The 26,691-nt window shown below is 56.9% G+C and overlaps 1 protein-coding gene and 1 long non-coding RNA gene across 2 annotated transcripts in view; both read right to left on the bottom strand.

The window, feature by feature from the left end:
• LOC141729585 (uncharacterized) overlaps positions 1 to 26,691 on the bottom strand; it is a 413,938-nt gene that overhangs the window by 71,143 nt on the left and 316,104 nt on the right.
• LOC141729616 (uncharacterized) lies at positions 7,450 to 17,422 on the bottom strand. Its single transcript, XR_012581034.1, has 3 exons — positions 17,351 to 17,422; positions 7,660 to 7,680; positions 7,450 to 7,571 (listed from the first exon to the last, which is right to left on the bottom strand). It is a non-coding gene; the product is annotated as an uncharacterized LOC141729616 (long non-coding RNA).

The raw sequence follows: 26,691 nt of genomic DNA, 5'->3' as shown, positions 1-26,691 counted from the left end.
CTACAGCATGCCTGGTGCCTCTTGATTTGCTGACCCTGGCATGTGAGGCTCACTGAGGGAAAGGTGGCTGTCCCAATGTTGAGGGCACACGTGGCTCACTAAGCAGACTTGAGGCTTCCCCAGCAGCTTGCAGGTGCCTTATGTGTCATGTTACAGTGCTTGTGCTCCTGCCTCTTCCTGTCCCTCTTCTCTCCCTCACCCAAGCTGCACCCTCTGACCTACCTTCAATAAGCCCTGTTGCATCAGACACGGTGTCAAGAGCCCTCCTTCGGCTGCCGGTCCAGCGCACGTTACAACCTGCGGGCCGGGGAGCAAGGTGGGGCTGGGGGCGCTGGTCTCTCAGACCAAGAGGGAACGGCTCTCGACAGCACCTGCCCATGGACATTCCCCGCACACAATAAAATCATCTCCAAGTTTAGCTAGTAAGCTAGTAAGGTATAAACCATTAATTGCCTGGAAATCTGGCACTAGTCTCTGAGTTCCATTAGGTTTCTTTATTGCTGATCTAGCAGTATTAAATTTTGACTGCCATTCTTCCAATAGTCCTGATGTCAAGGATTTTATTGATTGTTGGCTCTATTCCTTTCCTAGCTTCTAATCTTCAAGGGTATTGCTTTCTGACTACTGGCCCAACTCTTGTCTGTAGCTCAATTTTCATAGGGTCTGCTTGTTTTGATTTTCCTGGGCTATCAGATACTATCCCATACTCTTGGGTACACCTGATTCAATACTTGCTCTAACTAGTTCTTCTTGTTTTTTGGTCTGCTGCCAATTGTCAGTCCTACTGCTAAAACCGCTCCTTTGTCTTCAGGTACCTTCCATTGAAGTTTTCTTTTTCTAAACGGAACTGTTGCTTCTAAATTTTCAAGCAAATCTCTGCATAGGACAGATTTGGGTGAGTTTGGTAAAGAAAGAAACTGATGTATTCCCATTTTCTTCTTGATTTTACATCAAAGTGGTTTCAGGAAGAATGCATTTTCTGGCTGCCCTATAGTTGCTCCTATTGCTTGAAGATAGTTTTCACTTTTGGGGATCAGTGCTTGATTCAAGAGTGAAAATGTCTCTCCACTATTTCTTAAAATTTCAACTTCTTCATCATTCTTTAGCTGTATTTTAAACAGTGGCCTGCTAGGGTAAGAATTGCCAGTCTCGGTCATTTCTTATCATCTAGAGTGGCTGCAAGAGTTTTGTGTACTTTGTTGGCTAACTCTGGGCACTGGCCCTATTTCCAGTGTCCTGATTTCTTACAAGATGCACACTGATTTGCGTCCAGCTTGGTCTGTGGCTGCTTTGAACCTCCTCTGCCTCTGCTATTTTCGCCCCTGCCTCTGCTTCAACCACGCCTACATCCGTCCTCTCCCTGGTGCTGATCCAGAGCTGCCACCATCGCTGCAGGGAGCTCTTTTTCTTTTTCTCTGTCGTGATTATCATACACTTTCCATGCTTTTTTCATCCATGCCTTTTAGTGTCTCTTTACAGGCTCTTTCAGCTTCTGAAATTACTGCCTGACATTTGGGCTAGATTGCCCTGACATCAGGGAATCTCACTGCTGCTTTCCCATGTCCCACCAGGGATCCAGGGCTGTGCCTTCATGTGCAGCTGCTCAGAGCCTGTCCACAAAGTCAATGGGTGACTCGTGCTGTCTCTGTGTAACGTTATCTATTACTGACCACGTTATTGCTTTTGGAACGGCATTTTTTAATTCCAGTGTGATTATGTCTTGGTATCTGGTTAACACTGAACAGCTGCCTGCATCATTTGCGCGCCTCAAAGGGCTTACAATAGGACACTGCTGGTCCACTGTACCTTGTAAGGCTCCACTAGCCATTTGTCCCTGCACACGTGCTCTGGCTACCTTGATCACCAACTCTTTGCTGGTTTGGTTAGCTCTGTCAACATGAAATCAGTATCACCTCACTCTGGCTCTTGACTCTTGACTATGAACTCCAATCTTTTTGCTACTTTGCTTGGGTTTTCTCTATCCATTTTACCTTTTTTCCACCAACTCTTCAGGTCGCTATTAGAAAAGCAGATGTTCACCCACATGGCTTCTCCTGGGGGACTCAAGACTTGCCTTAAGGGGGTGACTAAAGGAAAAGCTTTCTTGGTTTTATTTCTTGTGTTGCTTGTCACTGGGGATCTCTGAAATTGTCTCTCACCTGGATTATTCATCTCATCCTCACTGCCGTTTGGCTTTCATTCAGGGGGCAGAGGGGTTGCCTGAGGGGGAGTGTACCCGAGCTGGCCTGGGCTAACTGGGCTGTAAGTCTTGGACACCTAGAACACAATCTTCCTGGTGCATTTGAGCCAATTTCAAACATATCTGCCCTATGCTGAATGCTGAATGACATCTCTTTCTTTTCTGCCTCTTATCTCTTTCCAAAGCTAGGACTAAAGGTCCTGTGGGGCCAAATCAAAGCCACATTCTTTCTGACACTCAGGTTTATTCTTCAGGTTGAAAAAGATGTCTGCATGTATCACAGGATCTCATTTTTCTTCTTGTCTTAAAAATAACATCAACTGTAACAATGGATCATAAAGTTCCATTGGGGGTCACATTTCACCACTTTCTAATTGATACCAAGCCTACTATTGGGTAGGAGTATTTAATCAGATTATATTTCCTTGAAAAATTACCCTCCGGGATTCCTGCCAATCTTTCTCATCTGCTAAATTACATTCTAGTGGACTCTTTTTAATACCATCTTTACTTCTTGTGTTATTTATTCTTCATGCTATCTAAATTTCCCAACTTATCAGGATGTATTAGTACTTCTCTTTTCCTTCTCTTTATCCCCTGTAGACTACACTTAACACACACAGGCTGACTCTGAATCACCCAGCACCAATATTTTTTTTATAGTCTTAAAAAGCAATGAGAACAAAAGGATTCCACGTGTGGTAAATAGGTGTGATTCGTGCTGAAATATTGAAACCGTAATCAATATTGATACAGCAATTAATAATTGCAAATAATAAAACATTTAAAAGTTGTAATGCCAAAAAAGAAAGAGATAGGAGGGCTTGCATGCCCCCTCCCTGCAGATGTTGAAGAACAGGAGGAAAAAGAAAGAGATAACAGTTACTAAAATTTAACAAAAAGAAGGGACAATCTGGTTGGGTCCCAGGAAAATGCCAGCTCTAAGAGATAAGAGATTTATTACTTTGATGCTTAAATGCAGTAATGTGTTAGTTTTGGCTTTCATTGTACTGGCTTGATGCACATGTGTAACCCAAAGGTGAATTAAAGGACACAGATGATGAAGAGAGGCCTTCATCAGTGACGACTCCCAAAGACTTTTGTGACCACCAAAACGAGTGGTGGCGTATGCACAGTAAAGGTGGTGATGAGGGCGGAGGTAGAAGTGTGATGAATCGAAAATGGGAGGAGATGCCATTGACACACGGCATATAAGGGGGGAATCTTCACTTGGCAAACTCGTACGTGAGGTGGCAAGGGTCCAAGAGCCCTGCACTCCATATCTCACGGTTATCTTTTGCTTATGTGCTATTATTGGAACCAAATTATCCCTTATTTTTAGTCCAATTATATTGTTAGTATTTCAAGTGCATCCAATTTTATATATTTTCTTAACTTTTCAATTAAAATTGCTGCTACCTCTAATATTGTTTGGTTTTTGATGATGGGATAATTGGGCAAACATAACAATATGGAAAAACAGGCCTGGGAGCCTCCCTCATGGCTGCTTACCACACAGCCCATCTTTGAGACGGGTGCTTCACCTTTTATACCTCTGGGGGGGTTGCATCAGCCAATCCTGGCCCCTCCCAAAGGCTGTCACTCAACTCTTCTGTGCCGTTTATTGGTGGAGATTGCTTTCCTGCAACTTGATTGGTGGGTCAGGTGTTGTCATGCTTGGCCCTCCAGTAGCAACGAGCTTTTTCATATTCAGCTGCCCTGTAGGAGGGGCACACGTACATGCCTTCCTTTCACCTGTCCTAAATAACCCAGGCTGTCCGGTGGCGACAATACAGAGGATGGGGAAAGGGGACTGTGAGGAGACCAGAGGGCATCTAAACAATAAACTACAATAACATAGCTATACATCAGTAAAGCTTCTCTTAATATTCACACAGTATTCATTCCTTAATTGTTAGGGCCAATCATCTCACTTCATCTATAACAATTTTTATTTTTATTTTTACATTTTCCTATTCCTACTCCCATATCTTTACCTGAGAGCCCCTAATTTCAAAATTTTAATAATTCAGAGGGAAAGGGGTTTATATTTTCCATTTCCAGAGAAGCTCCTTCCTTCCTTAACAGACACCTGTCTTTCAAACCAAGACAGAGCCCCAAAAATCCTGCAAATCCCACAAAGATCTGCACAAAAACCTGACCGGGTTCCTCCTTCCTGAGCCAAACAGGGCAGAGCTGAACAAACAAAAACCATTTCTCCTGGTTTAATGAAAAAGCTGCGTTTTGGGTCCCATAAGACGGACAGTGATGCTGTGCCCCCTGGTACTGGGGGAGGGAATGGGGAGCTCCTGGGGGTACTGGGAGCACTGGGAGCACTGGAACGGGGAGCTCTGGGCAGCCCCACATGGGACCCCACACTCGTGGCCATCCCCATGGCACGGTGGGCACCCACAGGAGCTGGGGGGCAGACACACAGTGGGAGGTGCCCTCAGGCAGGGATCTCCAGTGCCCCCTGTGCACCCAGTGTCACAGCATGTTCTTGTAGATGTCACTGGAGTCCTGCTGTTGCCCATGGGGTCCTGGCAGCTCTGCATTGGTCACCTGGGGGTTGTGGCACAGGGAGCCACTGCAAGAGACACCGGTTGGGGGAACCTGGATGGGAGGTGACACCCCTAGGGTGACATGTCCCTGTCCCCCCACCCGTACTCACCCCCTGCCTTCTTGTTTCGCACGACCTGGCTGTACAGCACCTCCCCTGCCTCTGGAGGGGCCGAGGGCCCTGGGGGGCCCCTGCAAGGATAAGGGGGTGTCTGTGGCGGTGTGGGGGGTCAAAATGAACATAAAATGGGAGTTCAGGCCTGGAGCCCCCCAGTCACCTTTCCTGCTGTTTCCTGAGGGCTGCAAGGAAAAGTGGGGAGGGGTGAATGTGGAGTCCTCAGGGCCCATGAACACTCTTGAGACCTCTGACTGCCCCCAGGAGCCTCGTGCATCCCTGAAGCCCCTAATGAGCCTTGAATCACCCCCTGAATCCACTGAGACCCCAAACTCCTCCAAACCCCTGACAGAACCCCCATTGTCCCTGCACTACCCTGCAGGACCTCCCCAAATCCCCTAGGACCCCCACGTGAGATCACTAGGGATTCAGCTTCACCCAGGTCAGGAGCTGTTGGTGCTGCCCTCTGGACCTCAAACTCTGTGGGGGTTTCACCCCAATCCCTGGGACCCCCATTCCCCCTCATTGTCACCCACCCAGGTGGTGCCACCAGTGCCAGCCTCCGATGACAGCCAGGAGCAGAAGTAGGAACAGGAGGGACCCGCAGACCTCTGCGGCCACTGCTGGGGACAGAGGGGACACATCAGGGTCACCCAGAACCCCGGAGGTTCTGCACCCCCCATGTGACCCCGTGTGACCCTACCTGTGCCCTGTTCCTGTGTTGTCACCTCCAGGGCCAGCTCAGGGCTGAGTGCCTGGTGCCCGTCCTGACCCAGCTGATTGGTGGCCGTGCACTGGTAGGTGCCCGAATGTCCCACATCGATGTCCCTGAGCTCCAGGAGGGGACCCCAGGCCACCTCCTGCCCTTTGTGCAGCCAGGTGAAGGTGACAGGGACTGAGCCCACCTGCACTGAGCAGCGCAGGGTCATGGGGTCACCTGCATGCACCTGGTTTGACAAGGGACTGAGGATGATGGTGGCATTGGCCACGGGCACTGTGGGGACACAAACAACTGGCACCTGGTGAGGTGGATGGGGATGCCATAGGTGGGGTCACCCCCAGCCTGAGGGTCCCACTCAAAAAGGACAGTGACATTCAGGGGGACACTCTCAGCCATGCTGTCCCCACACTGGCAGTGGCCGCTGCCATTGTCCCCAGTGTGGTACAGCTCCAGGCAGGGCCAGTGCCAAGCGGTGCCCTCGAGCCCTCCCGGGCACCAGGAAATGGACAGGTGACCTGTCCCTGTGGCCACCGTGCAGCTCAGTACAAGGCTGCGCAGACAGGGACACCCCCGAGGGCAGAACCCCTGCTGGAGGGGGAGACACCAGGGGACATTGAGGGACTTGGGGGGAGGTCAGGGAGGGGCAGGGAGAGACCAGTGAGGGAAAGGAGGTGCAGAGCTGGGGTGGGGCTTAGATAGGTACCCCAAGGAAGGATGGGGGGTTTAATGAGGGGAAGCATGGAGAGGGAGATGGGAGGACCCCACTGCGGTCATGGAGACCCAGGGAGGGTATGGTGGGACTTGGGGACTGCGGGGAAACAGCAGAGAGGGGTGGAGTTGACTCAGAGATGGGTGAATGGACCCAGTGAGGGATGGGGGGAATGGGGCAGTAATGGAGGTACCCAGGAAAGGGGACCCAAGCAGGGCGTGGGGGCTCCCTGTGCCCATCCCCGCACTCACTGCGCACCGTGACACGGAGCAGGGCACTGCTCTTCTGCACAGCCCCACCCTCAGAGCGCACCTGGCAGCTGTAATTCCCTGAGTGGGAGACCCCCACGGCGGGCACCAGCACCTGCGGGGACCCCTGCGGGCCCCCCAGCACCCATCCGTCCCGGTAGAACATATGCCAGAGGGGGGCTCGGGGCCGCAGGGGGCTGGGGGTGCTGAGGCAGCTGAGAGTCAGGGGGGATCCATTGGTGGGCTCAGAGTGAACTTCCGGCACTGGCACCATGAAAAGCTCTGGAAAGGAGAGGGGAGGGAGATTTGTGAGACTGAGTCCCTAAGGAGGGAGTGAGGGGGGTTGGAGTGATAGTTGTGGAGTGCTCACCGTGCACTGTCACTGTCACTGATTCTGACTTCTCCCATACCCGTGATACCGTGGATTTCACCCAGCCCCTGCAGCTGTAGCAGCCGCTGTGTTGCAGATGCAGAGGGGACAGGGACAGCTGGGTCCCATCGAGGAGCTCCTGCAGTTTCTTCTCCTCCTGGTAGAAAGACACTGAGTTGACCGGGTTGTCCCTCCAGCGCCGGCAGCGCAGTGTCACCGTGTCCCCCTCCAGCAGCGCCTGCGCTGGCACCTGCAGCACCAATGGGGCTACGGGACACGGGGGTCCTGTTACACCTCATGAGTCCCCAGAGCAGGGGACAGGCTCTGGTCACACAGGAGGTGACCAATGGAGCAGAGCCCACCCAGAACCCCGGGGTCACTGCTGGTGCCAGGATGGGGACACCCAAACCCCCCTCACCATCTAACACTCTCAAAGGAGGGCTGAGCCCACTGCTGGGTCTCTCACACGTGTAGTTGCCTCTCTCAGTGACAGTGAGGCGGTTGTGTCTCTCCTGCCCCCAGCGCTACCCATCCTTGTACCAGGTGGTGACACCAGTGTTCCCCAAGCCCTGGCAGGTCAGTGTCACCCGGTCCCACAGCACCGCCGGCCTCCAGGGGGGCTCCACCAGGAGCTGGGTGGTCTGGGCACCTGTGGGTGACAGGGGACACCAGCCTGCAAGGTCCAGCATGGGGCTGGGGACAGCAAGGTGGGACCATGGCATCCTCCGAGGACTCACCAGCGAGGCCGAGGGTCTGGGCTGGAAGGGAGAAGGGACAGAGCTCAGTGAGTGTGGCACCAGCGGGACAGTGGTGCACAGGGGAATGGGTCATAGGGGCTGCCCCTGAACTGTCCCCCTGGGGAAGTTGGTGTGGCACAGATGTCTCGATGGGGACACTGTGCTAGCACAGATCTCCCATGCCAGCCCCATGGCCTCTGTCTCCATGGCCCATCCACATTGTGCTTGTCTTCCTCTCCCTGTCCCTGCATCCCTGCATCCCTGTGTCCCTGTCCCCACAGCTGCCCCAGCCCCAGGATGCCTCTCCCCACATTCCTATCCCTCCAGCCCTGTTCACCCTCTTCTGTCCCCACGGCCACGCCATGACCCCGGTCACTTCATGCTCTGGCTCTCCTGGCATTGGGAACCTCAGAGAGCCCTACAGCCCCCCTCTGCCCTCTCCCCACCACACTCTGCCTCACCAGCGCCCATCCCCAGGTACTACCAGTCCAGCCCGTGCCCGGGGCACTCACCCCACAGGAGCAGCGCCACCTTCCCGGCCATCCCGGTGTCCCCAGCCATGTGCACTGGCTGTCACTCGCTGCTGTGGCCACCGCTCCCCTGGCTGGCGGCTCTTTGGATGAAGGGGAAGGAAGCGAGGTCACATCTGTCCCCATGTGTTGGTGGCCCTTGGTGGGGGCAGGGTGGCCACAAGCTGGGGACAGGCTGTGGGCAGGGTGGGGACATGCTGGGGACAAAGCTGTCTCTGGATAGGTGGGACATGGGGCTTCCCAGGAGCAGGGAGGCTCAAGGGGTTTGGGGAGCCAGAGATGGGTGTCCAGGGGAATGGGGGTCCAGGGAATGGGGGTCCAGGGAATGGGTCCATGGGGAATTGGGGTCGTGAGGAGGGGGAGTCAGAGGGGATGGGGGTGCCATGGGAATGGGGTCCCCAAGGCTGGGGGGACTCAGGGATGGGAGTCCCAGGGGAAGGTGGGCTCCAGGTATTTGGTGTCATGGTTTTGGTTTGCTAATTTGAGATATTTTGGTTAATGTAATAATTAGTGTGGTGGGTTTAGTGTTGGTTAATTATTAGTGCATTCATCAGAATTTATTTATTTCTTTTTTGTTTTGAGATGAGACTAGGAGAAAGGTAAAGTACATTTAAAACTTTAAAAGGGTATATAAGAAAATATTTTAATTGTAATAAATCCCTCATCAAGGGATTTTTTGTGCCAGGGATGGGTGCAAGGGGAAAGGGGGGGACTGGGGACAATCAAGGTCCCAGGGGAATCGGGATTTCAGGGCATGGAATGAATGGGAGAGGGTTCCTTGGGAATGGGGTCCTGGGCCATGGAGTTCCTGGGCAATGGCAGCCCTGGGATGGGGGTCTCAGGAAAGGGGAGACTGAAGGAATGGGGATCCCATGGTCAGCTTCCCAGGGGAATGATTTTGCCAGGGATGGACAGTGACGGGATGTGCATGTGGGTCACAGCTCCTTCCCTGGGTGCCTCAGATTTTGGGAAGACTCAGGGGCTCGTGCTGCCTGCTGGGTTGCCCGTGATTTGGTGGGGGGGCAACAAGAGGGGATTCAGAGGTGCTCTGGATCTGTGCCACCCCAACATCCAGGGGCATATCTTTTTCTTCGTTTCCATTTCCTTCCTTTTATCCCTCATTTTCACAACCTCCCAGTTCATGCCTTGATGATCCTGGGGAGCTTCTGAGTAGGGAACGTGTTGGGGGAAGCCTAAGGTGGGGGAAGCAGGGGTGAGGGGTCTGCAGGGAGGGCTGGGGAGGCTGTGGGGGATGGAGGAGTCAGCTTTCCCCCTGCCTACACTTTCACTTTCTCTCTCCAGCAGCAGAAGTAAGAGGCCGTTTGTGCTGAGTGTCACATGGGAGGAGGGTTCTGTCCTGCGGGGGGGCAAATACAGGGGGCTCCTGTCCTGTAAGGATCCTGTCCCATGGGGGACACGTGCTGGACAAGGGGCTCCTGTCCTGGGGGATCGCAGCTCCTGGTGTTTCCAGACTTCTCCATTCTTCTTATACCCTGCAGGATCTGAGCCAGCAAGAGCAGCTGGGGAATGGAGCCCTGGTCAGAAAGGAGCTCCCAAACTCCTGCTCTTAGAAGCCAGTGGCCATCCAAGGGTGGGGCCCAGCCATGGCCCAGCCCCACTGCACAGGGATGGCCATTGCCCAGCCCTGCTCTGGCCAGCCCCAGGTGGCAGCCAGCACCTGAGGGTCCCCCCTGCCCCCTTGGCTTTGATTCTGGCAGCCTTAGAGCTGCTGCAGAGGTGAGAATTCTGTGGGTGGAAAAAGGCCTGGCCTGTGGTTTGCTCAGATCTGCAAGAAGCACAAAACCCAAAGGGAGCCCAAGCAGTGGCCCTGTGAGGGCCTTTGATGGTTTTCAGAGCAGGGCTGGCTGGAAACCACCCTGCAGAGGCAGTTGAGAGGGAGCCAGTCCAGAAATGCAATTGATTGCTTTGTCCCTCTCACCAAGTATTGTAAATACATATTGTATTACTGGATTTTCACAAATGTTAAAATGGAACTTATATATGTAATGTTAAAGTAACTTTGTTACAAAGATATAGTTTATATGTCTGTTGTTAATTAAGCTTTGTGAAATAGCTGATATAAGGATGCTTGTGTTAAAATGCCTGCTTGGATGGGATACATCTGATGAAGACAGGATGAGGACACCTGCTACAGATATGCCAACTATCAGCACTCACCGCCTGAAGACAGTGTGGACCCAGGCCCAGAAACGAAGATGATGATACAAAACGGCTAAAAGCACAACCAAGGAATAATGCTCTAAAAAGCCGGATCCAAGGAGGAGCCATGCTAAACAATCCTTGGAATGTAAATTAGTTTGGGGAAAAAGTTTTCTATGCATAAGTGTATATGAATATGCAAGAGGCTGATTTAAGGGAAAAGGTATTTAAGAGGTATCCCCGAAGTGAAGTGTGCTCTTGGCTGAGTGCCAAGATGCACCCACTCATAACAACCTTTGCTCTATGGTCCTTGTCTCCTATTGTTGTTTTTTAAACTTCTAAAATTTTCACAGGAGAGAGAACATGTTTTTCACATACGGCAAAGATGAGAATTCTGTGGGGGAAAAAGGCCTGCCTGTGGTTTGCTCAGCCCTGCAAGAAGCACAAAACTCAAAGGGAGCCCAAACAGTGGCTCTGAGGTGGCCTTTGGTGGTTTTCAGAGCAGGACTGACTGGACACTTCCCCTAAAAAAGCAGCTGTGGGGGAACAAGTCCAGAAATGCAGCAATTGATCACTTTGTCCTTCTAGGTAAGGGACTGGGAGAGACCCAAAAATCCTGCAAAGACAATAACAATCTGCTCAACAATCTGACCAGGACCTCCTCCTTCCTGTCTCAAACCTGCAGCCCTTTAGAACATCCCAGAAAGTATGATTCTCATTTTTGGTTCTGGCTCAGTTGTGAGACAAGAGAGAAAAGGATGGAAATATCGAGCAGGGGGTTTACCCCGCAGCCGTGGTGGGGCTGTGGGCAGGGACCCTGTCTGGATTCCAGGTGGCCCCAAAGCTGCTCCTTCCCTGCTCTCCTCATCTGCACAAGGCATAGGGAATAGACAGGGCTCTGCCCCACACCAGCTGCACCCCTTCCAGGGTACCCCTCCACTTCCCGGAGTTGTGGGGGCCTTACTCTGGCAACGCTCAGTCCCAACACATCGCGACAGTGGCTTCGGGCACGCTGCCACAGTCGGTTCGGACACCCCGTGACCGTCCCGGCACTCGCAGCGTGATGGCAGCTGGGCCCCTTCCCGGTGCTCCGGGACCACCATTGCGGTCCCTCCTTTCCGCAGACCCCACCGCAGGGTCTCTGCTCCCCACTGTCCCGGGGTCTCCCCTCCACCGTTTCGCTCCCTCCATGCTCGGGGCTCCCCAGTGGGGTCCCGGTCCCTCCATCCCGGCCCCTCCCACCCGCTGCTCCCCGGCCCCTCCGGCCGCGCCCCCCGACAGCCCCGGGGCCGGCACCGGCAGAGGCTGCCGAGCTCCTGCAGGATGAGACGTTCCTGGGGCAGCGCCGGCTGTGCGGGGCCCGGCTCCCTCATGCCGTCCTTGCCCACAGCACTCGGGCTCCAGCAGCCCCGGATGGTTCCTTCAGGATTTGCCGACCGCTCCCGGAGCGCTGCCCTTTGTTGGGAACGAGCCCAGGAGCATCGGAATCACCCTGGGACCTCCTGTGATGCTGTGCCCGAGCCCTGAGGGGTTTGGGTGTCACTGCTGTGTCCCAAAATGTCGGAGGAGCAGGAATGGCAAGTGGTGCCCCAACATGTCCCTGCCCCGTGGGCCTCACCTGAGCACCCTGCGGTATTCCCAGCGCTCCTGCTCCACCTGCATGGCCAGGTGCTGTTCCCGTGGGCCTCCTCATCCAGCCACTCCCGCCTCAGCCGCTGCTCCAGCTCGGCCTTCCTGGCCGACCAGTGGGAAGCAGCGGCCACATGGCACCCGTACAGAATCATCCCCAGCAGCAGCAAAAACCTTCGGGGCAGCCTAAAAAGCTCCTTGTGGGCAGAGCTGGCAGCATCTGACTCGCAAATTGTATCCAGTGCTGCCTTGTGTAGCCCAAAATCCCCAGGAGAGACAGTGGAGCCCTGTGTTTGTGAACAGGGATGCTTTAGGAGCACTGCTGAATTTTAGGACCCTGGCTTAATTACAATGCCTCCTTAAGGGTCTGCAGCACCCAGAGCAAAACAGGGGCATTGGCCCAATCATCTCCAGTTGTGCCCCATTTTGCCATCCCAAGGCACTGCTCCCATCTCGGGCTGTCCCTGTGCTCCAGCTACTGCTGCAGAGCCCTCGGGGCTGTGGCTCTGCTCTCTTCTTCCTCCGCCTCATCCCCCTGTGGCTTCTGAGTTGGGACCAGGAGTGGCCAGGAAGAGCAGGAACTCCAAACATGCTCTGCAGTTGCCTGAGCTCCTCAACATCCCAGAGGAATTCAACATTCCCAGAGCTGCTCTTCCCAGGCTGAAAGAGGAAAAGGGAGTGAAAGGCTGAGGGCTTGCATGAATTGTGGCATAAAGCCACCCGAGGTGCTGCTGTGGACCTGAGACCTGCCTGGGGTCAGGTTCTGCCTTCCTTCCATTTGAGATCATGGAGAGTGCTCACGGGTGTTGTGCAGGGCGTGTGCCTGGCCCCAGGACACTGCTACGCTGCCACTGGGCACTGGGATCCAACCTGCTGCCTTGGCGGCTTTTACCCGCTGCCGGTGGTGGTGCCGGGACTGATTGGTGCCCGTGAGTTTGCAAAAGGAGCGATTTCCTCTCCTCCCTCCCGTCCCAGGCCGCCATGGCCCCTGAGGGGATGGAGCTGGACCGGGGCGCCCCCTGCTGGGCGGGAGTGCTCCCTGCATTGCCCCCTGCTGGCTGCAGTTGTAACTGCACCAAAGATGAACAAAGAGCACTGAGAAGAAGGAAATGTTCTGGTTTTGTATTGTTTATTCTGTTCTTTTTTTTATAAATTTCCTCATAAAAAATGTTTATTTCTTTTTCCTACATTTTTGCATGGATGCAGCATCATTTTTGAAATAAAAATGCTTTTAGCGATTGGTCTTCTTATTGTAGCAAAGTTTCCACTTTCCTTGGCAGATATTTCTCCCTATACCAAGATACTTAAAAACTCCTGGGTTTCAGCATGGATAGGAAAGACACTCCCTAAGGACACATGCTCAGGGACTTGGCCACCTCATGCTCTGCCTTTTAAGCCAGTTGGGCCACCAGAGGCCCTCTCCCCAGCTGGCACTTCTGGTCACCCAGCTACTCAGGAGCCGGCTTTGGCAGAGCATCACACTGTCCCCAGTGTACAAGGGCTGACAGACTGATGGACAGACGGGGCCCTGTCTCAGCAAAAGCAAGGCCTGACCCACCCCTGCCACTCACAGCTATTTCAAAATGTCTCCAGACATCAAACTTTTCCTGTTGCTGACTCCCCCACCCTATGCCATGGCCTGATCCTGACTGCCCTGGCAAAGGGGAAGCTCTGGAATCCCCACAGGGCCTTTGGACATCATTGTGTGGGCAACAGGGCAATGGAGGGGTTCGGGACAGGGAACACAAGAATCCAGAGCCTCTTGAAGACCGCTTTGGCCATCAGAACAAGGAAGGTCCAGGGCCCTGTCCTCAACAAACAAACCCTGGAAACTCTCCCCAGCAGGTTTCCTCCACCTTCCTAGGATTCCTCCTTCCAACCCCTGGGACTCTGAACTTTGTTCCTGTTGCTTTTGGTTGTATTCTGTCTGGTTGCTGTTTCAGGAAATTGTTCTTCTCTCAGCCCTTTGGGATATTTGTGCCTCCATAGGGAGGGAGAGGGGCAGTTTTTAGCGGCAGCACACACACGAGTGGGTGCCCATGGGTGGGGACCCCCAGTGCCCTCCAGTTTCCCCCAGTGTCACAGCACATTCCTGTAGATGTCACTGGGTTCCCATGGTCGCCCGTGGGATCCCCACGGCCATGTAGGCCTCCTGGGGATCCTGGGGGACAGTGACATTGGGGGGCCCTGCAAAAAACACCAGTTGTAGGGACCAAGGTGGGGATTGACACAAGTGGGTGATATGTCACTGTCCTCCTCATCACTGTACTCACGCCGTGCCTGTTCGCTGCTCACAACGTGGGTGTATGGAACCTTCCCCTCCTCTGGGGGGGGCGTTGGATCTGGGGGAGCCCTATGGGAATAAAGACAATGTGTGGAAGGGGCTGGAGAGTTGTGGGGTTGGGTAATAGGGGACACATGGCTGGAGAGCCCCACTCACCTTTCTTGTTGCTTCCTGGCAGCTGCAAATAAAAGAGGAGAGGGGTGACTGTGGGGTCCCCGGGCCCTGATCCCTCTCAGGAACCCTGTACCCCCCTGAGACCCTCATTTTCTCTCAGGATCCCCAAGCATGGCTGAAGCCCCTCAGAATTCATGAACCTCTCCAGTTCCCGAGGCCGACTCAGCCTCAAGAACCCAAAGCCCAACAGGAACAGAGACCCTCCAAAAGCCCCCAGAGCCCCTGAAAGAAACCCCAACATCCCTGCAGGACATGCCAGCACCTCCCCAAACCCTGCAGGACCCCTGGGCAAGGTCATAATTCTGGGGCTGTGGATGCTGCCCTATTGCTCCCCAGCTCTGGGGGCCTCTACACCTCCCTGGGACCCCCGTCCCCTCATTGTCACCCACCCACACGGTGCCACCAGTGCCAGGCCACAATGACACCCACGAGCAGAAGCAGGAACAGAAGGGCGCCACTGACCCCTGCAGCCACTGCAAGAAACAGAGGGAGACACATCAGGATCACCCATCACCCCAGCAGTCCTGCACTCCCCGGTGACCCTGTGTTACCCCACCTGTGTCTCTGTGTCCCCATGTTGTCACCATCAGTGCCAGCTCAGGGCTGAGTGCCTGGAACACACGGTGCCCATCCTGTCCCAGCTGGTTGGCCGCCACGCACTGGTAGGTGCCTGAATGTCCAACATCGATGGCCCTGAGCTCCAGGAGGGGACCCTGGGCCACTTCCTGCCCATTGTGCAGCCATGTGAAGGTGACAGGTTCTGAGCCCACCTGCACTGAGCAGCGCAGGGTCACAGGGTCACCTGCACGCACCTCATGTGCCAGAGGACCAGGGGTGATGGTGGCATTGGCCACGGGCACTGCAGGAGCAGAGACAGGGCTGAGGACACAGGGAGGGGCTGGCAGCCAGTGTGGGGGGATAGGGACGGGAAGGCATGAGTGTGATGGGGGATACTGGGGACAGGGTTACGCCATGGATGTGTGAGGAGACAAGGGGAGTGGTGGAAGGACCCAAGAAAAGTGTCCGGGGAACATGGAGGTGCCAAGGCAGGGGACCCTGAGGAGCCTGTGGGGACTCCCCGTGCCCATCCCTGCACTCACTGCGCATCGTGATGGGGAGCTGGGCTCTGCTCTTCTGCACCACCCCCCCCTCAGAGTGCACCTGGCAGCTGTAATTCCCTGACTGGGAGACCCCCACTGCGGGCACCAGCAGCTGCAGGGACCCTTGCGGGCCCCCCAGCACCCGCCTATCCACGAGCAGGAGGGGGGCTCAGGGCCGCAGGGGGCTGCAGGGTGCTGAGGCAGCTGAGAGTTAGGGGGAGCTGAAGGATGGCTCAGGGGGACCCTCCAGCACCTGCACAGGGAGCAGCTCAGGGCAAGAGATTGGAGGCAGTGGGGACAGTGACCCCAAGTCCTTGGGGAGGGGCTGTGGGGGTGTTGGGGTTGAAGCTGTGGGGTTCTCTCTGTGCACTGTCACTGTCACTGGCGCAGACACCACCCTGTCTGTCAGCCAACCCTTGCAGCGGTAGCGCCCACTGTGGTGCAGCTTCAGAGGGAACAGGGTCAGCTCTGTCCCATTTCGGAGCTGCACCAGCTGCTTCTCCTCATGGTAGAAGGACACCCAGGTGACCAGGTTGTTCCGCCGGTCCCGGCAGCGCAGTGTCACCCTGTCCCCCTCCAGCAGTGGCCTTGCTGGCACCTGCAGCACCAGCCAGTCTGGGGAACAAGTGGGTCCTGTCACATCAGGAGGGCTTGGAGGGTCCTGAAGGATAGCTTGGAGGGTCCTGAAGGATAGCACCCAATAGCGACCCCCCCATTGGGTCGCAGCCAGCACACTAAGGGTCCCCAATTCCAATACAGGGGCCGCTCCACACTGGCATACTTTGGGATGTCCCCATATGCAGGGGATGGGCTCTGGTCATGCAGGAGGTGACCCATGGAGCGCAGCCCACCCAGAGGCCTTGGGATCCCCGCAGGTGCCAGGCTGGGGACACCCAAACCCCTCTTACCGTCAAAGACTCTCATGGGGAGGCTGAGCCCACTGCCGGGTCTGTTACACTCATAGGTGCCATTCTCGGTGACAGTGAGGCGGTCACGTCCCTGCTGTCCCCAGCGCCGCCCATCCTTGTACCAGGTGGTGGCACTGGAGGTCCCCCAGCCCTGGCAGGTCAGTGTCACCCGGTCCCACAGCACCGCTGGCATCCAGGGGGGCTCCACGACGATCCAGGTGGTCTGGGTGCCTGCAGGTGACAGGGGACACCAGCCTGCCAGGACCAGTGTGGGGCTGGGGACAGCAGGGTTGGGCCATGGCATCCCCTGAGGACTGACCAGCAAAGCTGAGGGTCTGGGCTAGAAGGGAGAAGGGAAAGGGCTCAGTGGGGGTGGCTCTGTAGGTACAGCAGCACCAGAGCTCGGGTTTTGGCATGATCCCCAGATTTCTCCTGTGGGGACACCAGAGTGGCACGGACCTCTTAGGAACTGGGGCTACAGGGCCACCTTAGGCTGAGGCAGGACACAGGGACACCGTGGACACCGTGAGAATGGTGATGCCAGGACCATCCCATGCTGGCACAGGTCATGCCCAACAGTCCCATGGTCTCAGTACCCAGGGCCCATCTGCATGGTGCTTTTCCCCTAATTCCTGTCCTGGCCCCCCTGGCACCCTGTCTATGTCCCCACACCTTCACCAGTCCCATGATGCCTCCAAAATTCCATCTCCCTGTTATTGTCCCAATGTTCCTTAACCCCCTCTCCTGTCCCCAAAGCCACTCCACGACCTTGGTCACCTCATGCACTGACTCTCCTGGCATTGGGGACCTCAGGGGACCCTGCAGCCCCCCATGCCCCCTCCCCACCAGTCTCTGCCTCACCAGGGCCCTTCCCTGGGGTGTCAGGCCAGTGCCCGGGGCACTCACCCCACAGGAGCAGCACCACCTTCCGGGGCATCCCGGTGTCCCCAGCCATGTGCAGTGGCTGTCACTTGCTGCTGTGGCCACCACTCCCCTGGGTGGTGGATCTTCAGATGAAGGGGACGGAAGCGAGGTCATGTCCGGCCCCACGTGTAGGTGGCCCTTGGTGGGGGCACGGTGGGGACAGCATGGGCGCAGGGTGGGAAACTTGTGAGACATGGGGGTGATGGTGGGACATGGTGGGGACATGGTGTTGCCAGAATTTGGAGGCTGAGGCTGTGTAGGGAGCCAGGGATGGGTGTCCAGGGGATTGGGATGCCCAGGGATGGGGTCCCAGGGGAATGGGGGTCCCAAAGGTTAGATAGACTCAGACGAGGGGATGAGGGTCTATGAACAACGTGGCCTCAAGGGATTTCTGATCATGGGGTGGTGGCCAAGGATGGGGTCACCAGGGTTAAAGGGGGCCCTGTGAGAATGGGGGGGCCTGTGAGAATGGGGGTCCTGGGGGTATCAATGTTACCAAGAGAAGGGGTGTCCCCGGATCTGGAATTACCAGGATGGGAACCTATGGAGATTGGAGCCCCAAGTGTTGGGTGGACTCATACTCAGGAATGAGGGTCCAAGAACAACTTGGCCTCCAGGGATTTGTGATCATGAGGTGGTGGCCAAGGGATGAGGGTGTCAGGGGAAAGGAGGGCTCTGTGAGAATGGGGGCTCTGTGAGAATGGGGGTCCTAGGGGAATCAATGTCCCCAAGAGAAGGGAGGTCCCAAGGACTGGAATTAGCCAGGATGGGGTTCCTTGGGGTTGGAGATCCTGAGGAAGTGCAGTCCAGGGATGGGGGGCTCCAGGGAAGGGGCGACTGAAAGAAATGGGGTCCCATGGTTGAGTTCCCAGGGGAATGGGGGTGCAAGGGATGGGCAGTGGCTGGAGGGGCACGGGGGTCACAGCCCTTCCCTGGGTGTCTCAGGTTTTGTGGTGACCCAGGGTCCAGCACTGCCCCCCTGTGCTGCTTGTTTTCTGGGCAAGCATGACATGGGGGTTCTGGATAGCTCTAACTCTGTCCCTCCCCTGCCCTTGACATTTTCCTCTCTTTATTTCTCTATTTCCATTACTTTCCTCACTTTTGTGCCAGGTCTCCTCAGCCCCAGTTCCTGGCTCAGCAATCCTGGGGAGCACCTGAACAGGGAACAGGTTGGGGGGACACAGGGGAGGGGAAAAATGGGGTGTGAGGGGTGCAGGGAAGGGTGGGGAGGCTTTGGGGGATGTCTGTTTGTGCTCCCTCAACACTTTCACTTTCCTTTTCCTGGACAAGCAGGAAGAGGCCATTTGTGCTGAGAGTCAGATGGGAAAGGAGGGGGTTCTGTCCTGGGGGGGCACATCCAGGGGAGTTTTGTCCAGGGAGGATCTTGTTCTGGGGGTGACCTGGAAGAAACCAGTCCAGGGGGTGGCACATCCTGGGGACCCCTGTCAATGCAAGGGTGGTGCCCAGCCATGGCCCAGCCCCACTGCACAGGGATGGCCATTGCCCAGCCCTGCTCTGCCCAGCCCCAGGGGGCAGCCAGCACCTGAGGGTCCCCACTGCCCCCTTGGCTTTGATTCTGGCAGCTTTAGAGCTGCTGCAGAGGTGAAAATTCTGTGAGGGAAAAAGTTTTTGTGTTTTGTTCTTCTTGTGGTTGTCTGAGCCCTGCAAGAAGCACAAAAGCCAGAGTGACACATACAGTGAGTCTGTGAAGGGGCTTTGATGGTTTTCAGAGCAGGAGTGGCTGGAAACCCGCCTTGCAGGGCAGCTGGGAGGGAACCAGACAGGAAATGCAGCAATTTATCAATTTGTCCCTGTCCCCAGGGTACTGAGAGAGCCCCAGGTCTACTGGAAAGAAAACAACAACAATCTGCTCCTTAACCTGACAGGGACCTGGCTCCTTCCCGAGCTGAATTGACAGAGCTGGACAAACAAAAACCATTTCTCACAGTTTAATCAAAGAGCTGTATTTTGGGTCCAATAAGAGGGACAAGGGTCCTGTGCCTCCTGGCTCTGGGGAAGGGAATGGGGAGCCTTTGGGGGTACTGGGACCACTGGAACAGGGAGCTCTGGGCAGCCCCACATGGGACCCCCACTCGTGGCCACCCCACAGACACGGTGAGCACCCATGGGAGCTTGAGGGCACAGATGGTGGGTGTCCTGAGGCAGGGACCCCCAGTGCCCCAGCATCACAGCATGTCATCGTAGTCACAGGGGTCCCGCTGTCCCTCGTTGTGTCCCGACAGCTCCACGTTGGTCACTTGTGGATCCCGAGGTGGGGCAGGGCTGGGGGACACCCATGGGGGCCCTGAGAGTGACACTGCTTGTGGGACCTGGGTGGGGGTGACACCCGTGGGTGATGTGTCCCTGTCACCCTCTGTACTCACCATCTGCCCATTCGGTGCCCACGATGTGGGGGGTTCAGCACTGCCCCTTCCTCCCAGGGGATCCTGTGGGGATGGGGGGGGTCTGGGTCATGTCTGGGGAGGAAGAAAGGGGAGTCCCAGCCAGAGCCTCCCACTCACCTGTCCTGGAGCTTCCTGGCAGCTGCAAGGAAAGGGGAGGGGGTGACTGTTGGGACACCGGGACCCCTGATCCTTCCTGGGACCTCAGCAGCTCCAACCACCCATGGGATCCCCATATCCCAACTGCAGCCCCAAATTCCAATGGACCCCTGAGTGCCCCAGGTCACTCTGATCACCCCTGTACCTCCTGGAACTTCTGCAACACCGCAGTGCCCCCAGTCCCCCTGGTGCCCCCAACATTCTGAGCCCCCAGAACCCCAAGCATGGCAGAGAGGCGGACCCCCAGACTCCCACAGGACCCACAAAGATCCTCCAACATTTCTGCACAGTCCTCTAGCAGCTCTCCAAACCCTCCAAGAACTCCCAATGACACCACAATGTTCCTCAAAGCCCATCTGGGGATGGCCCTAGAGCACAACTAACACTCTCCAAATTCCCCCCAAATCCCTCAGGACCGCCAGACGAGGTCACTGCAGGCTCAGTGTCCCCCAGCTCACGTGCCCTCGGTGCTGCCAATCTCTTCCCCCACTCTGGGGGCTTCTCCTCACTCCTGGACCCCAATCCCCCCCCCATTGTCACCCACCATGGTGGTGCCAGCAGTGACAGCCCCCGATGACAGCCAGGAGCAGGAGCAGAAACAGGAGGGTCCTGCCGACATTCACAGCCACTGCTGGGGACAGAGGGGACACACCAGGGTCACCCTGAACCCCGGGGATCCTGAACACCCCAGTAACCCTGTGTGACCTCACCTGTGACCCTGTGTCCCCACGGTGTCACCTCCAGTACCACCTCAGGGCTGGGTGCCAGGAACACGTGGTGCCCGTCCTGTCCCAGCTGGTTGGTGGCCACGCACTGGTAGGTGCCCGAATGTCCCACATTGATGTCCCTGAGCTCCAAGAGGGGACCCCGGGCCACCTCCTGCCCATTGTACAGCCAGGTGAAGGTGACAGGGGCTGAGCCCACCTGCACTGAGCAGCGCAGGGTCACGTTGTCACCTGCGCGCACCTCATGTGCCAGAGGAATGGGGGTGATGGTGGCATTGGCCACGGGCACTGCAGGGACACAGACAGGGCTGAGGGCACAGGGAGGGGCTGGCAGCCGGTGTTGGGGGATAGGGACGGGAGGGGATGAGAGTGATGGGGGATAGTGGGGAAAGGGTTACGCCATGGATGTCTGGAGACAAGGGGAGTGGTGGAAGGACCCAAGAAAGGAGTCTGAGGGACATGGAGGTGCTCAGGAAGGGGACATCAGGAGGATGTGGGGTCTCCCTGTGCCCATCCCCGCACTCACTGCACATCATCACGCGGAGCCAGGCGCTGCTCTTCTGCACGGCCCCACCCTCGGAGCACACCTGGCAGCTGAAATTCCCCAAGTGGGAGACCCCCACGGTAGGCACCAGCAGCTGTAGGGACCCCTGCGGGCCCCCCACCACCTGCCCATCCTGGTAGAACACGTGCAGGAGGGGGGCTCGGGGCTGCAGGGGGCTGGGGGTGCTGAGGCAGCTGAGAGTCAGGGGGAGGTGTAGGATGGCTCAAGGGGACCCTCCAGCATTTGCACAGGGAGCAGCTCAGGGCAGGAGATTGGAGGCAGTGGGGACAGTGACCCCAAGTCCTTGGGGAGGGGCTGTGGGGGTGTTGGGGTTGAAGCTGTGGGGTTCTCACCGTGCACTGTCACTGTCACTGGCGCAGACACCACCCACTGCCTGTCTGTCAGCCAACCCTTGCAGCGGTAGCGCCCACTGTGGTGCAGCTTCAGAGGGAACAGGGTCAGCTCTGTCCCATTTCGGAGCTGCACCAGCTGCTTCTCCTCATGGTAGAAGGACACCCAGGTGACCAGGTTGTTCCGCCGGTCCCGGCAGCGCAGTGTCACCCTGTCCCCCTCCAGCAGTGGCCTTGCTGGCACCTGCAGCATCAGCCAGTCTGGGGAACAAGTGGGTCCTGTCACATCAGGAGGAGGGCTTGGAGGGTCCAAGACAGGAGGGCTTGGAGGGTCCTGAAGGCACCACCCAACAGCGACCCCCCAAGTGGGTCACAGCCAGCACACTAAGGGTCCCCAATTTCAATTCAGGGGCCGCTCCATACTGGCATGTTTTGGGATGTCCCCATAAGCAGGGGATGGGCTCTGGTCACACAGCAGGTGACCCATGGAGCGGAGCCCACCCAGAGCCCTTGGGGTGCCCGCAGGTGCCAGGCTGGGGACACCCAAACCCCTCTTACCGTCTAAGACTCTCATGGGGAGGCTGAGCCCAGTGCCGGGTCTGTTACACTTGTAGGTGCCATTCTCAGTGATAGTGAGGCGGTCATGTCCCTGCTGCCCCCAGCGCTGCCCATCCTTGTACCATGTGGTGGCACTGGAGGTCCCCCAGCCCTGGCAGGTCAGTGTCACCCGGTCCCACAGCACCGCTGGCATCCAGGGGGGCTCCACAATGATCCAGGTGGTCTGGGTGCCTGCAGGTGACAGGGGACACCAGCCTGCCAGGACCAGTGTGGGGCTGGGGACAGCAGGGTTGGGCCATGGCATCTCCTGAGGACTCACCAGTGAAGCTGAGGGTCTGAGCTGGAAGGGAGAAGGGACAGGGCTCAGTGGGGGTGGCTCTGTAGGTACAGCAGCACCAGAGCTCGGGTTTTGGCATGATCCCCAGATTTCTCCTGTGGGGACACCAGAGTGGCACGGACCTCTTAGGAACTGGGGCTACAGGGCCACCTTAGGCTGAGGCAGGACACAGGGACACCGTGGACACCGTGAGAATGGTGATGCCAGGACCATCCCATGCTGGCACAGGTCATGCCCAACAGTCCCATGGTCTCCGTACCCAGGGCCCATCTGCATGGTGCTTTTCCCCTAATTCCTGTCCTGGCCCCCGTGGCACCTTGTTCATGTCCCCACAACTTCACCAGTCCCATGATGCCTCAAAAATTCCATCCCCCTGTTATTGTCCCCATGTTCCTTAACCCCCTCTCCTGTCCGCAAAGCCACTCCACGACCCTGATCACCTCATGCATTGACACTCCTGGCACTGGGGACTTCAGGGGACCCCGCAGCCCCCCTGTGCCCCCCTCCCTCCACCAGTCTCTGCCTCACCATGGCCCATCCCTGGGGTGTCAAGCCCATGCCCGGGGCACTCACCCCACAGGAGCAGCGCCACCTTCCCGGCCATCCCAGTGTCCCCAGCCATGTGCACTGGCTGTCACTCGCTGCGGTGGCCACCACTCCCCTGGCTGGCGGCTCTTCGGATGAAGGGGAAGGAAGCGATGTCACATCCGTCCCCACGTGTAGGTGGCCCTTGGTGGGGGCACGGTGGGGACAGCATGGGGGCAGGGTGGGGAACTTGTGAGACATGGGGGTGATGGTGGGACATGGTGAGGACATGGTGTTGCCAGAATTTGGAGGCTGAGGCTGTGTAGGGAGCCAGGGATGGGTGTCCAGGGGATTGGGATGCCCAGGGATGGGGTCCCAGGGGAATGGGGGTCCCAAAGGTTAGGTAGACTCAGATGAGGGGATGAGGGTCTATGAACAACGTGGTCTCCAGGGATTTCTGATCATGGGGTGGTGGCCAAGGATGTGGGTGCCAGAGTTAAAGGGGGCCCTGTGAGAATGGGGGGCCTGTGAGAAGGGGGGTCCTGGGGGAATCAATGTCCCCAAGGGAAGGGGTGTCCCCAGATCTGGAATTACCAGGATGGGATCCCATGGAAATTGGGGCCCCAAGTGTTGGGTGGACTCAGACTCAGCAATGAGGGTCCAAGAACAACTTGGCCTCCAGGGATTTGTGATAATGGGGTTGTGGCCAAGGGATGAGGGGTGTCAGGAGAAAGGAGGGCTCTGTGAGAATGGGGGTCCTGGGGGTATCAATGTCCCAAAGGGAAGGGAGGTCCCAAGGACTGGAATTAGCCAGGATGGGGTTCCTTGGGGTTGGAGATCCTGGGGAATTTCACTCCAGGGATGGGGGCTCTAGGGAAGGGGCAACTGAAAGAAATGGGGTCCCATGGTTGAGTTCTCAAGGGAATGGGGGTGTCAAGGTGTCAGGGATGGGCAGTGGCTAGGGGGGGCACGGGGGTCACAACTCCTTCCCTGGGTGCCTCAGGTTTTGGTGTGACCTGGTGCCCAGCTTTGTTGTTTCTGGGCAAGCATCACATGGGGGTTCAGGATAGCTCTAACTCTGTCCCTCCCCTGCTCTTGACTTTTACCTCTATTTCTCTATTTCCATTACTTTCCTCACTTTTGTGCCAGGTCCCCTCAGCCCCAGTTCCTGGCTAAGCAATCCTGGGGAGCACCTGAGCAGGGAACAGGTTGGGGGGACACAGGGGAGGGGAAAAATGGGGTGTGAGGGGTGCAGGGAAGGGTGGGGAGGCTTTGGGGGATGTCTGCTTGTGCTCCCTCAACACTTTCACTTTCCTTTTCCTGGACAAGCAGGAAGAGGCCATTTGTGCTGAGAGTCAGATGGGAAAGGAGGGGGTTCTGTCCTGGGGGGGCACATCCAGGGGTGTCTTGTCCAGGGAGGATCTTGGTCTGGGGGTGACCTGTAGGAAACCAGTCCAGAGGGTGGCTCATCCTGGGGACCCCTGTCAATGCAAGGGTGGTGCCCAGCCATGGCCCAGCCCCACTGCACAGGGATGGCCATTGCCCAGCCCTGCTCTGCCCAGCCCCAGGGGGCAGCCAGCACCTGAGGGTCCCCCCTGCCCCCTTGGCTTTGATTCTGGCAGCTTTAGAGCTACTGCAAGGTGAGAATTCTGTGGGTGGAAAAAGTTCTTGGGTTTTGTTCTTGTGGTTTTCTCAGTCCTGCAAGAAGCACAAAAGCCAGAGTGACACATACAGTGAGTCTGTGAAGGCCTTTGATGGTTTTCAGAGCAGGGCTGGCTGGAGACCCGCCTTGCAGGGGCAGCTGTGAGGGAACCAGACAGGAAATGCAGCAATTTATCAATTTGTCCCTGTCCCCAGGGTACTGAGAGAGCCCCAGGTCTACTGGAAAGAAAACAACAACAATCTGCTCCTTAACCTGTCAGGGACCTGGCTCCTTCCCGAGCTGAATTGACAGAGCTGGACAAACAAAAACCATTTCTTCCAGCTTAATCAAAGAGCTGTATTTTGGGTCCAATAAGAGGGACAAGGGTCCTGTGCCCCCTGGCTCTGTGGAAGGGAGTGGGGAGCCATTGGGGGTACTGGGAGCACTGGAACAGGGAGCTCTGGGCAGCCCCACATGGGACCCCCACTCGTGGCCACCCTACAGACACGATGAGCACCCATGGGAGCTTGGGGGCACAGATGGTGGGTGCCCTGAGGTAGGGACCCCCAGTGCCCCCACTGTCACAGTACGTCATTGTAGTCACAGGGGTCCCGCTGTCCCTCGTTGGGTCCCGACAGCTCCGCGTTGGTCACTTGTGGATCCCGAGGTGGGGCAGGGCTGGGGGACACCCATGGGGGCCCTGAGAGTGACACTGCTTGTGGGACCTGGGTGGGGGTGACACCCGTGGGTGATGTGTCCCTGTCACCCTCTGTACTCACCATCTGCCCATTCAGTGCCCATGATGTGGGGGGTCCAGCACTGCCCCTTCCTCCCAGGGGATCCTGTGGGGATGGGGGGGGTCTGGGTCATGTCTGGGGAGGGGGAAAGGGGAGTCCCAGCCAGAGCCTCCCACTCACCTGTCCTGGAGCTTCCTGGCAGCTGCAAGGAAAGGGGAGGGGGTGACCGTGGCGACACTGTGACCCCTGATCCTTCCTGGGACCTCGGCAGCTCCAACCACTGCAGCCCCAAATTCCAATGGATCCCTGGTTCCCCCAGGACGCTCTGATCACCCCTGAACCTTCCGGAACTTCTGCACCACCTCAGTGCCCCCAGTCCCCCTGGTGCCCCCAACCCTCTGAGCCCCCAGAACCCCAAGCATGGCAGGGAGGGGGACCCCCAAATGCCCACAGGACCCACAAAGATCCTCCAACATTCCAGCACAGCCCTCTAGGAGCTCTCCAAACCCTCCAGCAACTCCCAATGCACCACAATGTTCCTCAAAGCCCATCTGGGGATGGCCCTAGAGCCCAACTAAGACTCTCCAAATTCCCCCCAAATCCCCCAGGAACCCCAGCTGAGGTCACTGCAGGCTCAGTATCTCCCAGCTCAGGTGCCCTCGGTGCTGCTGATATCTGCCTCCACTCTTGGGGGCTCCTCCTCACTCCAGGACCCCCATCCTCCCCATTGTCACCCACCATGGTAGTGATACCAGTGACAGCCTCCGATGACAGCCAGGAGAAGGAGCAGGAACAGGAGGGTCCTGGTGACATTCACCGCCACTGCTGGGGACAGAGGGGACACACCAGGGTCACCCTGAACCCTGGGGTTCCTGAACACCCTGGTGACCCCATGTGACTCCACCTGTGACCCAGGGTGAGCCAGGTGTCACCTCCAGTGCCAGCTCTGGGTTGAGAGCCTGGTGTCCTCCTGTCCTAGCTGGTTGGTGGACGTGCACTGGCAGGTACCCAAATGTCCCACATCAACAGCCCTGAGCTCCAGGAGGGGACCCTCTGCCATCTCCTGCCCGTTGTGCAGCCAGGTGAAGGTGGCAGGGGCTGAGCCCACCTGCACTGAGCAGTGCAGGGTCACGTTGTCACCTGCATGCACTTGATGTGGCAGGGGACTTAAAGTGATGGTGGCATTGGCCACGGGTTGCAGTGTGTTTTAAACTTCCGGGTCCCTTACCCAGGTGTACCAATACCCTCTTCCTCTCCCCCCCTCGTCCCTTGCTGGGTGAGTCCTGTCAATCAGGCTTAACATTCCAACAAGGCATTGTGTGGTTGGTCAAGTTCAAAGGATGC

The sequence above is a fragment of the Zonotrichia albicollis genome, chromosome 7 (assembly GCF_047830755.1).
Source record: "Zonotrichia albicollis isolate bZonAlb1 chromosome 7, bZonAlb1.hap1, whole genome shotgun sequence".
In the NCBI taxonomy this organism is placed as follows: Eukaryota; Metazoa; Chordata; class Aves; order Passeriformes; family Passerellidae; genus Zonotrichia; species Zonotrichia albicollis.
The sequence above is the reverse complement of the archived record's forward strand: the minus strand, read 5'-3'. Positions and strand labels throughout refer to the sequence as shown.